The 13,530-nt window shown below is 46.8% G+C and overlaps 1 protein-coding gene across 16 annotated transcripts in view; it reads left to right on the top strand.

Annotated features, from left to right (window-relative positions):
- TRERF1 (transcriptional regulating factor 1) overlaps positions 1-13,530 on the top strand; it is a 233,789-nt gene that overhangs the window by 140,632 nt on the left and 79,627 nt on the right. The window contains exon 4 of one of the 16 annotated variants that reach the window (XM_032299409.1): positions 2,287-2,366. The exons of the other annotated variants lie outside the window; for them this stretch is intronic. The gene's annotated coding sequence lies outside the window, so the exon portion shown is untranslated. The remainder of the gene's footprint in view (positions 1-2,286; positions 2,367-13,530) is intronic. 16 annotated transcript variants of the gene reach the window in all.

The following is a 13,530-nucleotide window of genomic DNA, read 5'->3' as shown; positions in this document are numbered from 1 at the left end:
CCTCTTGGCTCCAAGTTAGGTTGGGGTGACCTTGTCACAGCTTCTTTGCCTCGACCCCTCCTTCTGTGCTCTGAGAGCCAATCCTAGTGCCCTTCTCTTTCATCCCAACATGCATACTCTAGATCTGGATGTGCCACATGTAAGGATGGCACTCCAGCAGGCATGAGGCATTAGAAAGTCCTTGGAGTGTGCTTCTGTGAGCACCCAGACTTCTTACCGTGACTTATGAGGCCCTGCACCAGGGTTTGTCAACCTTGGTGCTATGGACATTTGGAGCTAGAGAATTCTGCCTTGAAAGGGATGGTCCTGCACATGGGAAAATATTTAGCAGCATCCCTGCCCCCCAGGTGCCAATGGCACTTCCCTAGTCGTGACACAGAAATGTTTCTAGACACTGCCAAATGTTCTCTGGAAGGCAAAATCACTCCAGGTGGAGAACACTACCCTACATGTTGGAGACCCCTCCTACCACGCCGCCGCCTCACACCCACGGCACACTCGCCACTGAACTCGCTGTCCCCACTGCTGTGAAGGTTCTATCCTCACATCTTCATGCTCTGCTCATTTAGGTCTCAGCTCAAATGACGCCTCCTTACCTTGGCCTTTCCTAAGCACCATATGCTTCCAACCCATTTGCTCCATCATGTTTATCCTTCCATTTTGTTTTAAAGTCATTTCTAGCATCTCTGACCTTGTTCCTACCACTTATCTCCTGGTTTTCATGGTTCCAGCCACACCTTTCTAATTTCTCAGGAACATCCGGCGTGTATCCACCACAAGGGCCCTTGCTGTGCCTCCTCCTAGAATGCTCTTTCCCCAAATCTCATTGTTCTTATTCCTTCAGTTCTTTGCTCAGAGAGGGCTTCCCTATTTCCTATTTCATTTTTTCCCATAGCGTCTACAGCCATCTAATACACTATACACTTTAATTATGATGATTTTTATTTTCTGTTTCTCCCTATTAAAAATGAAATCTCCATGAAGGCAGGGAGTTTTGTCATCTTTGTTCATTGTTGTATGCCAATCACGGAGAACAATGCCTAGCATTGAGGCACTCAAGCAGTATTTTTTTAGATACATGAGCTTAACTTTGCAAGGCTTGCTGGGACCGCTGCCCTAGTTAAACTGTGCACATTTGAAAGCATCGGGTGAGCTCGGTTTCTTGTTGTAACACCAGGAATTTATGTTGATGAAGAATTTCATCAGGGTAGACTCATACGCTAAAGCATGTTTTCTTGTGAATAGAGATGTTTACGAAGCACGAAGCAGTGAATTTGCTAATAGTTCTTTTTACTGGCATTCGCTGGAGTTCTGACTTTAGCCGAAGCTTATACTTACCATGCTATGGTGGAGGTTTTTGTTTCCTCATATGTACGTGCATTTGTCTAAAAGTATTTAGTGTGTCTTTAATTAAAAGCCACAAGCGGTCAGGATCATCACGATGGCACCTCTCCAGAGAGGGCCATGTCTGATAAGTGCAAACACACCCTTTAGGACCGCATCTCCGACTGTTCCCTGTCCCCCAGGATCTAGTTTATTTCTCATCCCTCCCGGCTCCTGGTCTAAGTCCTTTGCTTTTCCTCTTACTAGGCGCTCTTCCTTGTTTCACAATCCCTGTCCTTACCTCCATGATCTGTAATAGACCCTGGCTCCCAGAAAGCAGTGTAGAAGCAAATCTGCAGCACCTCTCCACTTGGAGCCCAGAAAGTCCTGAATATGACCAGGAGAGTTCCCCAGGCCCACATATCCTAACATGCTGAAATCCAAGGTCTTTCAAGGAAGCTCCACCACTTATGCCTTCAGGGACCTGGCCAACCTTGCCAGCCTCCCCCATAGGTTCTCCCTCACATAGTCACGGTGCCAGAAATCCCACACCTGGGGTTCAGCGAAGGCCCTTGGGTCTTCACGGGAGTTCCATGTTCTGGGGCCCACATCCCTGGCGAGGGCACAACTTGAGCACGTTTGCATCCCAGTAAGGGTTACTGGGAAGGCTCAGATTTACAAGCGGCAGATGGAGAGGGGCTGGTGGGAGAGTCAGGATGGTGCAGAGGAGACCCCCTTTCCAGCTTATGTAATCACTCCAAGGAAAGAGAGAGAAACAGAGAGACAGAGATGGGGCTTAGCAAGTGAGTTCCTGGCTGCTTGTCATATGAAGAAAACTGATGTGAACGACACTTTCCTCCTCTGCTTCCTGCCCTGCTTTTTTGTTCTTTGTATCGTGAATAATATGAATACAGGAGCCTCATACTTAAGAGTTATTTTTACAAGGTCTCCTCTCTGCTTCAGATGACTCAGAGCTGGAGCCTTCTCTTGAAGACGTTCCTTGGGAAGCACCAGAGAGATGCCGAACCATCTCAGGGTCACGAGTGTCCTGGAAGTGGGTGCTGGAAGGAAAGCCTTACTGAGGGCAAACCTTCCACTGATTCCCCTCTCTGCCCAGCCAGCCCTGTCTTTCTCTCACCATCTTTTCTTTCTTCAGCAGAAACAATCAGGCCTGCTTGCCAGTCTGGAAATGAGCAGAGGGCACTGCCCCAGGGTCGAGGCTATAAGCTATGGGTAGATGAGGGGAATCTGTAGGCCCCAAAAGGCTGGTGGCTCTAGTCTGAAGGCAAGAAAACTATTCGGGCAACCAGGCATTGAAGGAGAAGGAAAATTAGTAGAACCTGTTTCATCTCTGTCTCCCACACTGCCCATGTGTTACTGGAGAGTAGGGGCTGCCTCTGACTGTTCTTCCCAACACGACTTAGCCCAGCACTAAGACTTAGTGCATGTATGTGGAGCCAATGAATCAATGCAAGGGAAGCCCCTTTCCCCGGGTAAAGCCAAATTACCTGGATGTGAGTACAACACAAACACACGTGCCTGCGGAGGATGGAGCATCTGCATCTGCTCCCCAGGGTGCAGATGCCCAAACGGGCACACCCAGCGCCAGCCTTGTCTGCTTCGACCCATTAAAATCACTCTGAGAGGCCGGAGAGGTTTCCATTTTGCAGAGGAGAATGCCGAGGATCAGAGAGATTGTGTGACAGGCCTGGGGTTGTGCATTTTGTAAGCGGCACAGGGGGGATTCTTCTGCCCCACATCCGCTGACTCCACGATCCAGTACTGTCTTGAATCCTCAGAAACTCTAAAGTAGGGGCTCCCCACTTCTGAGAAAGACTCCGTAGCTCTCTTTGGGACACAGCTGCAGTGCCACCATCTGGGAGAGCCAGCCTGGAGCTGAACAGCTGGGGCTCATCTCTGCGCCCAGCAAGCCTTGGAAGGAGTGTGATAGTAAGGTTCCATCCAGACCGCTTTTCTCTGGGGACTCTGGGGAAAAGGGCGTGATGAGGGGAGATGCCCTTTTTCCTCCTGTTAATCCGCTCTCATCCCTGACTCCCTTTCTTGCTATCTTCTATCTGACCACACAGCCCCCAGCTTAAAACCAAAGTAGATGGGAAAGATTTCAAGTTGATCATGGAACTCAGAATGCCTTTTCCTGTAGAAGTAGCTGGAATGCAATGCTTGGTCTCCCCATGATACATCTGAAATAGAAGAGTAATAGCATTGGCCCAGTAGAGGATTTGTATTAATATTGATGATTTAATTAATTAATTAATAAGCCAGCACCCTCTCTTACTTGGAAGACTACAACAGCTCTCTCCACTCTTGGCCTCCTGTAGTTTGCGCTCCACGTGAAAAATGAATCGGACTCCATCTGTCCTCTGCTCACAGCCCCCCATGATCTCTTTTGCCTGTGGTCTGGCCCCCTGTCTCTCTGACCGCACCGATCGGCTCCCTCCACCAAGCTCATTCCACCAAAGAGTAGAAGGACACAGCTGCTAGGTCCTCTGCCTGAGACTCTTTTTCTTCCCTGAGTCACCTGGCTCAGTCAGTTCATTCAGGCCTATGCCCAGATGTCACCCCTTCTGGTGACCATGACTAGGCCCCACCCAGGCTCATCACTCCTCTGACCCTTACCCTGCTTTATTCCCTTCATGACACCCATCACACCTGCCATGACATTGCACACGTGCCTGTGTACTTGTATATTGTAAGTATACAAGTAAGCACTAGAATATCAGCTCCACAGGGGCAGGGACCTTTTGTTTCCTGCTGTATTTCCAACACTAGAAGAGTGCCCAACACATAGTAGGTGCTCAATAAGTATTTATAAATAAATAGATGAATGGACAATTGAATGAGTGATATATCCATACCTAAGCAACAGCAGATTGTGGTTTCCATGCAGAATTTATCACACATTCCAAACATCAATGCCAAAAAGGAATTTCTTCCTTTCCTAGCCCTTGGGATTGGATTTTTTTTTTTTTTGAGATGGAGTCTTGCTCTTTCGCCCAGGCTGGAGTACAGTGGCCCAATCTCGGCTGGCTGCAACCTCTGCCTCCAGGGTTCAAGTGATTCTCGTGTCTCAGCCTCCCGAGTAGTTGGGATTACAGGCACCCGCCTCCATGTCTGTCGTCTGTCTAATTTTTATATTTTTAGTAGAGACATGGTTTCACCATGTTGGCTAGGCTAGTCTCAAACTCCTGACCTCAGGTGATCCACCCACCTCCGCCTCCCAAAGTGCTGGGATTACAGGTGTGAACCACTGTGCCTGGCCGGGACTTCATTTTAGTAATGAGTTTATAGATTATTCTGGAAACCAGACCTTCTTATTCTGCATCTTTGGCAAAAATAGACACCTGCTGTCTCAGAGAGTAGCTTCTCAGAGTTCTGAAGGCTTCTTGGGATTTGACAAACGGTTGGGGATGGGGGTGCTTTGGTCTCCTTAGCCTCCTGCCTTCAGTTCTGCTGAGACCGGCAGTGTTCTCTTGGTTACTCCAGAGCAGGGTTTCTCCTACTGACATTTCAGAGCAGATCGTTCTTTGTTGGAGGCTGTCCTGTGCCTTCCAGGATGTTTGGCAGCATCCCTGGCTTCTACCCATTAGATATTAGTAGAACTCCCCCAGCTGTGACAACCAAAAGTGTCTCTGGAGATTGCCAAGTGTCCCTTGAGGAGTAAAATCACTCCCTGTTGAGAACTACTGCTCTACTATGTACAGAAAGCCCTAGCCACAACAAAATTATCCAACCCGCAGTGTCACAAATCCCAAAGCTGAGCTACGCTGCTCTGAGAGCTCTGTCCAATAGGACTCTCTGCATTGAGGGAAATGTTCTATTTGGTGCTGTCTAATATGGTAGCCACTGGCCACATGTGGCTATTGAGCATATTAAAATTTGAGGGCCGGGTGTAGTGGCTCACACCTGTAATCCCAGCCCTTTGGGAGGCCGAGGCGGGCGGATCATGAGGTCAGGTGTCTGAGACTAGCCTGACCAACACGGTAAAAACCTGCCTCTATTAAAAATACAAAAATTAGCTGGGCATGGTGGCACGTGCCTGTAATCCCAGCTACTCAGAGGCTGAGGCCAGAGAACTGCTTGAACCCAGGAAGCTGGGATTGCAGTGAGCTGAGATCACGCCACTGCACTCCAGCCTGGCGACAGAGCGAGACTCCTTCTCAAAAAAAAAAAAAAAATGTCTAGGCCGAGGTGTGGTGGCTCATGCCTATACTCTTAGCACTTTGGGAGGCCGAGGCAGGAGGATCACCTGAGCCCAGGAGTTAGAGGCTGCAGTGAGCTATCAGCAAGCCACTGCACTCTAGCCTGGTTGACAGAGCGAGGGCCTGTTTCTTAAAAAAGAAAAATAAAAAGTAGTGCAACTGAAAAGCTGAGTTAAGTTTAATTTTAGGCTGGGTGCAGTGGTTTATGCTTATAATCCCAGCACTTTGGGAGGCAAAGCAGGCAGACTGCTTAAGCCCAGGAGTTGGAGACTAGCCTGGGCAACACGGCAAAATCCTGTCTCTGCTAAAGGAGAGGTGTGGTGGCTCATGCTTGTAGTCCCTGCTGCTTGGAAGGCTGAGGGAGGAGGATCACTCGAGCCCAGGAAGTTGAGGCTGCAGTGAGCCCTGATCATGCCACTGCACTCCAACCTGGATGACAGAGTTAGACCCTGTCTCAACAAATTAAATAAAATAAAATAATTTTTAAGTTTATTTAATTGTGATTAATCGTCATTTAAATATCCATTTACAGCTAGTAGCTGCCATATTGGACAGCACAGCTCTAGAAAGGCCGGGGCTGCTCACACTTCAGTGTGCATGTGAATTATCTGAGGATAGCAAAGTCCGATGCAGCAAACTTGAGGTGAGGACTGAGCCTGTAAATTCCCAGGGAGGCTAAGGCTTCAGATCTAAACACCACACCTTGGAATAAGATGATCTAAGTCTGGAACATAAACAACATTTTGCACATATAACACAGAGATGATATTCCTGTTGCCTGAAAGAGCTTGTTGAAGAACACAGCAGCATAGAGTAGAGAGAGAGAAAAAATACGGTCTGTGAAGTCAGACAGGTACCGATTCGAATCCATTGTTAGCTCTGTGCCCTGGGCACTTAGCCTCTCTGAGCCTCCGTTTCCTCATCTATAAAATAAAAGAGCTCATTTCTGCCTTGCCATGTGATTCTGAGATAGTGCATTTAAATGTACTGAGCCCAGTGCCTGGCAGATACTTGACACCCAGTAGGTGAATAGTATCAGTCATTATGGATTTATCCAAAGTAAAGGCATTGTTTACACAAATCGCCCCTGCCTTTAGGCTGTGTTTCTAGGGACCACCTATCTCAGAATCACCCAGGATGTTCTTTTAAAAAATAGATCCCTTTAGGTATATAGCCAGTAATGGGATTGCTGGGTCAAATGGTATTTCTGGTTCTAGATCCTTGAGGAATCGCTTCTTCCACAATAGTTGAACTAATTTACACTCCCACCAACAGTGTAAAAGCATTCCTATTTCTCCACATTCTCTCCAGCATCTGTTGTTTCCTGACTTTTTAATGATCACCATTCTAACTGGCTTGAGATGGTATCTCATTGTGGTTTTGATTTGCATTTCTCTAATGACTAGTGATGATAAGCTTTTAAGTGGGAGTTGAGCAATGAGAATACATGGACACAGGGAGGGGAACTTCACACACCCGGGCCTGTTCGGGGTAGGAGGGCTAGGGGAGGGATAGCATTAGGAGAAATACCTAATGTAGATGACGGGGGGATGGATGCAGCAAACCACCATGGCATGTATATACTTATGTAACAAACCTGCATGTTCTGCACATGTATCCCCAGAACTTAAAGTATAAAACAAAAAACAAACAAACAAAAAACAGGTCCTTGGGCCCATCCCAGACCTAATAAGTTAAAGTCTCTAATGGTAGGGCCCAGGAAGCTTCTTTAAAAAAAATTTTTTTTTAAATGAGGTAAAATTCACATGACATAAAAATTAACATTGGTCACTTTTTTTTTCATGTAAAAAATTTTTAACTTTTATTTTAGGTTCAGGGATACATGTGAAGGTTTGTTACAGAGGTAAACTTGCGTCATGAGGGTTTGTTCTACAGATTATTTCATCACCCAGGAGTTAAGCCCAGTACCGAATCGTAATTTTTCCTGCTCCTCTCCTTCCTCCCACCTTCCTCCCTCGAGTAGACTCCAGTGTCTATTGTTTCCCTCTTTGTGTTCATAAGTTCTCATCATTTAGCTCCCACTAAGAACATGGGGTATTTGGTTTTCTGTTCCTGTGTTAGTTTGCTGAAGGCAATGGCCTCCAGCTCCACCCATGTTCCTGCAAAGACACGATCTCGTTCATTATGGCTGCACAGTCACTTTAAAGTATACAAATCACTGGCGTTTCGTGCATTCACGATGTTGTGCAACCTCCCTCGATTTAGTTGCAAGGCATTTTTGTCATCCCAGAAGGAAACCCTACACCCACTCATGATTCTCCTCTCCCCGGCCCCTTGCAACACTAACCTGCTTTCTGTTTCCATGCATTGGCCTTTTCTGGATATTTCAGATAAAGGGAACCATACACTGTGTGACCTTTTGTGTTTGACTTCTTTCACTGAACATCCTGTTCTCGAGGTTCATCCATATTGTTGCATATATCGGTGTTGAATTCCTTTTTATTGGTGAATAATATTCCATTGTACGAATATAACAGATTTGTTTATCTGCTCATCAGTTGATGGACATTTGAGTTCTTTCCACCTTTTTAGCTATTGTGAATAATGTTTCTGGGAACATTTGTGGGCAAGTTTCTGTTGGAGTACCTTTTTTCAGTGATGTGGGGCATATACCTAGTAGCAGAATTCCTGGGTCACATGGTAATTCCATGTTTAAATGTGTTGAGAAACTGCCCGTTCTGCCCTCCACCGTGGCCACACCATTTTCCATCCTACTGGCAATGCACAGTGTGCCAGCGTCCCCACTTCCACTTGTGATTTCGTTTTTTTGGTTATGGCCAAGCCGATGGGTGTGAAGGGAAGCTTCATTCTTCACAGGTTCCCAGGATGGTTCCTGTGAACCCGAAAAATTGGGGAACCACTGCTTTGATGAGAGCTCCTCTTTCAGTGAGTTCAGTCAGAGTCGACTGCTCCCAGGTCCTGGGACTCCCTGCAGCAGTTCCTTTGTTGGGCTGGAGAAGCCCATCAGGGAATTGGAATTATTACTTCGTGTGCTATTGTGATAGGGGTTGCATTTTTTTTTCATACATCTTACTGTCTCCCCTTTAGTAAGCACAACTGAGTAGAAAGGAACAGTTTGTACTGACTTGTCCTGGGAAAGCCAGATCAGCACAAATGTCCCATCCCTGGTGTCCCCTGGGTGAGTTTCTGCAAAGCACCTTTACCTGTCCACCTGAGGCTAGCCTGGAGGGTGGACAGGTAAAGGTGCTTCCAACATGAACTGGCCTTGAATTCTCCTGTTTCAATAAAATTTAATGTGGAATTTTGTGTCCTACTGTGTAATATCGCTGGATCTGTTTTAACTAAAAATTAAAGGATTTTACTCCAAATAGTTAATGTATTTCAGAAACACATCGAGCTGATCCTGTGACCCTGAGAATGAAAGTGATATAAACCCGGGAAAGGGGATAGAGGAGTGTCGGGGAGGAGGCGTGTGGGGAGTACTTCATGAAAGAAATAGTCTTCCTCTTTAACAATGAGGGTTTTATTTTCTTCTTGTGGAATTTCCTCAAAATTAATCTCTAGAGCAGAACACAACATTTAAGTGATACATTGTCTAGGCCAGCAAAGGGAGCAAGGTCCTACTGTTAATATAACTCCCTGCGCTGCTTCAAGATTGTTCTAGAACATAAGCCAAGGGCCCCTTCTTCAAGTCGGCGGTCTCAACCTTGGACACATATCACAACCGCCTGGTGAGATTTACACGCTCTTGTTTAACAGCGTGTTCAAGAACCCAGGTGGAACCCAGGCATCCCTGGTTTCTAAAGCTCCAGGTGATTCTGATGTGCAATCAGGATTGACTGCTGTGCCAGGCCATTAGACACAGCTGCGAAAAAAAACAGACCTAGCCATGCCCTGATCGAGCTTACAGTCTGACTGGGGAGACCAACTCGTTAATCACAGAATTAATTAATTACAACTATGATAAATGCTGCTGCCCAGTTACATTTCAGAGAGTTAGAGACATCTTCCCAAAGCTATAGCCTGACAGCTGAGTAGACACTAATGAGGGGAGGACTGGGAAAAGGGCATTCCAGGCAGAGGGACTGGCATGTGCAAAGGCCCTGGGGTGGAAAAGAGCCTGGAGTGTCTGAGGACTTGAAAGACATGCTGGTTGGAGCTGTGAGCAAGCGAGGGTGGGCAGCCTGAGGTTGGGGAGTAGATGGTGGCCTGTCACCCATGTTGGCCTGTGGTGAGTCCACCTGACATGCTGTCAGCGTTTGAGCTGCTCTGATATTGGTGTGAAAGACCCAAGCTTCTGTGCTCTGGAATGAGCTGATACACGAGGGCCTGATTAAGAGATCTGCCTCTATCCCATCATGGTTTGGGCAGGATCCCGTTCCTCCAGTGCATGAAAATTATTCTTTTCTCAGCCTCCATGGAGAAAGAAGAAGAGCATCAAAAGAAAGGAGAGAAAGGAGGAAAGAAGGGAATGGTGGCTGCAATCCCAGCACTTTGGGAGGCTGAGGCAGGTGGATCATTTGAGGTCAGGAGTTCGAGACCAGCCTGGCCAATATGGTGAAACCCTGTCTCTACTGAAAATACAAAAATTACCCGGGCATGGTGTCACACGCCTGTAATCCCAGCTACTTGGGAGGCTGAGGCAGGAGGATTGCATGAACCTGGGAGACAGAAGTTGCAGTGAGCCGAGATCACACCAGTGCACTCCAGCCTGGGCAACAGAGTGAGACTCCATCTCAAAAAAAAAAAAAAAAAGAAAGAAAGAAAAGAGAGAGAGAGATGTTTGGAGACAGAATGGGAGTTTTCCTCACATCTGAAAAGCTTCTGGGCCTCACTTGAAAATTACATCTCCTTCTGTCACCTCCACATAGAACTTATTTGACAGAATGGCGGGTCCCTAGGTGACTGGAGCCTGGGATCATTGCAGCGATTCCTCTCTGCACTGTTTCTCAGATGCTCTGTTCTCACATTTAATTCCTCCTCCTCCTCCCCATTTTCCTCCATCCCCCTTCCCCTGCTCCTTTTTCTTCTTTTTAAAATCTGTGCCAATTTCTAATGAATTGTGGGTGGCATGGAGGGAATTCTTCACACTTCATTTGGTCCTGCTTCATAGTTTATATCCTGTGTCCCTCCCTTCCCCTGGCTGAACCCCCCCGTTCCTTGTCTGGTAGATGTGAGTTGTTCTCTTTTCAGTGGTCTTGGGGCTGCGGAGAACCCTTCTTTGATTTGGGCTTTTAGATATTCAAAGTGCTTGTTTCTGTGTATTCATTTCTTCCTTCCCTAAGACCCCTAATCTTCACTCTCCCTTAACTCTGATAGCAGTGTGTCAGGTGAGGCGGCATTTGTTACCTCCAAAGAAGGGAAACTGGGGTTCTGACAGCAGTGTGGGGTTTGGGAAGATTCTAGCCTTGGCTGGTGGCATGATGGATGTGACAGGTCCTTAGAAAGTCATACAACCCTCCAGGACTGCCTCTTTACTGGTCATATGGGAAGGAGATAAGATTTCTACCCCTGTAAGGAGGTAGGATGATGGGGTAAAGAGGGTAGGATTTGCTCCTCCACTCAGTTCTGTGGCCTTGGGCAAGGCATCAGACCTTGGCTTCCTCAGTTGTAGAACGGTGATCCCTGCAGCACCTCAGCAGGATTGTTGTAAATACTAGAGGCACTGTCTGGGAAGTCCCAGCAACATGTCTGGTCTCAATTCGATCTTAGGGATATGGTAGCTGTTACACCTCTCCTGCCATCTGGGATTAGGCTATTTGTCCAAGAGGACCCCAGTCATTATAGTGGAGCTGGAGGAATTAGAACTAGAACCCAGGTCTGCTGACTTCAGACCCTGAGATCCTGGGAGGAGCTGTCTGCAAGCACGCTGGTTTTGTGAGCTGGCTACTTCTTGCTGTAGATAGTCCTTTCTGTACATGGTAGAGTGGTAGTTCTCAACTGGGAGTGATTCTGCAAGAGACACTTGGCAATGTCTGGAGACTTTCTTCATTGTCTTAGCTTGGGGGGTTCTACTGACTTCTAAGGGGTAGGGGCCAGGTATCTGGATTGTTCTGGGATCTCTCAGCACAGTGTTTGGGGACCCTCGAAGGCACAGACCAAGAAACAGCAAGTCATCAGGACCCTTGGTCAGTGACTGCTGACCCTGAGCCCTTGCAAAGTTGCCCTGCAGAGTCTCAGCACTGGCTGGGAAATCCTTGTGGATTCCTGTGGATTTCACATAGAGGGAGGGCATGACTATTCCTGCTCACTGGGTATAGTGCTAGCAACAGCTGCCACTTATCCAGGGCCTGTTGGGAGCAGGGGCAGTGTGCTCAGTGAGGGACCCACGCTCTCACTGATCTCCCTGATCAGCAAGGAAGACACTGCTAATCTCATTTCACAAAAGTGGAACAAGGGCATATGGCCAGTGAGGGGCAGGGGCAGATTTGAGCCCAGGTCTCCTTAGCTCCAAAGCTCACATGCTATGCATGAAATTACATGACCTTCCTTATAAGGTAACGCCCTCATGGGGCTTCTCCAGCAATAATTTTAATAGAATGCTTATCCACATCCCTATGTCAGCATTGCCCACCTAATTTTGCCACCAGCAAAACTGAATTTAACGAAGGTAACCACTGTTGCAAAAAAAAAAGTAGATAAGCATCTTAAAACTGATCATATGTTGGGAGGGAGGGCAAGGGTGCCCCTGTTTTAGATGTCTCATGCCAGTTTGGGAAGGGGGAGAATTTAGCACTTAGGCACAATATGTTCCTGATTTGCCCTAGTTAACTTCTTGGGTGCTTTGGGGAAAAACCTGTACATTTATTTTTAATGAGACAGTGTCTTGCTCTGTCACCCAAGCTGCAGTGCAGTGGTGCGAACTCTGTTCACTGCAGCCTCCGCCTCTCAGGTTCAAGTGATCCTCCCACCTCAGCCTCCCAAGTAGCTGGAACTATAAACACAAGTCACCACACTTGTCTAATTTTTGTATTTTTCTGTAGAGATGGGGTTTCACAATGTTCCCAGGTTTGTCTTGGACTCCTGGGCTCAAGCAATCCACCCGCCTCAGCCTCCCAAAATGCTGGGATTACAGGTGTGACCCCCTGTGCCCAGCTAAACCTGTACATCTTTAATGCCTGTCTTGAATTGTGATTGGAGCACAGTATGAGGTTAAGAAACAGTGCAATCCTTATTAAGAGCCTTCTCTCATAGTTAGAGTACGCCATGCTCCATCCTGTTCCAGGACCTTAGCACAGGCTACTGGGTGTACCAGCCCCACCCTTGCTCTCTATCTTTCCCCTGCTGCCCTCCCTACTTTACTTCAGTAATTTATTCTTAGAGCTCATATTAAAGACTAATTCCTTAGGAAAGCACTGCTGACCCATGTCCATGTTAGTCCACCTTCTGGCATATGCCATTATGCATTAGCTATGTTTCTTTAAGACGCCATTATAGTTATTTCTAATTTGTTAATATTGGTTTCCTCCTCCCACTTGATTGTAAGCTCCATGAAGGTAGAGAACACAGTGGTCTTGCTCAGATGTTGTATGCCGAGTACCTAGCATTTGCCTAGTACATACTAGGCACCAGCCAACACTGAATGGGTGAATGGATGAATTCCATTGGATGAGTGGGTTGAGCTAGTTAATTTCATTTCCTTTTCCTTAGCTCCAGCCAATAATCTCTTCTTAGGGAATTGTAATTATCTGTTTATATGTCGCTCTTGAGCCTCTTTGAAGAAAAACCTATCTTTAGAAGCCCAGAGTCTAGCCCCATGCCTGACATATAGTAGATGGTCAATAAAAGTTGACCATATGATTATTTAAGACAAACTCTTGCCCATAAGACAATCAGTTCCAAAGACTCATGAGAGGACCCTAGAGAGTTATTTTCACACATAGAGGGTAAGGTTGGTGAATTTATTCATAGAAAGAGAATGAAGTGCATTCCTGCTTCCCACCCGTGCCATGCTTAGCTCCTCGGTAAGGTCTGCTATTCAGGTTGCCAGTTATTGTATTGACTT

Source organism: Sapajus apella, unplaced genomic scaffold (assembly GCF_009761245.1).
Source record: "Sapajus apella isolate SASKATOON/1434 unplaced genomic scaffold, GSC_monkey_1.0 scaffold41, whole genome shotgun sequence".
NCBI classification, from domain to species: Eukaryota; Metazoa; Chordata; class Mammalia; order Primates; family Cebidae; genus Sapajus; species Sapajus apella.
Note: the sequence above shows the minus strand (reverse complement) of the source record. Positions and strands in the feature narration are given on the sequence as shown.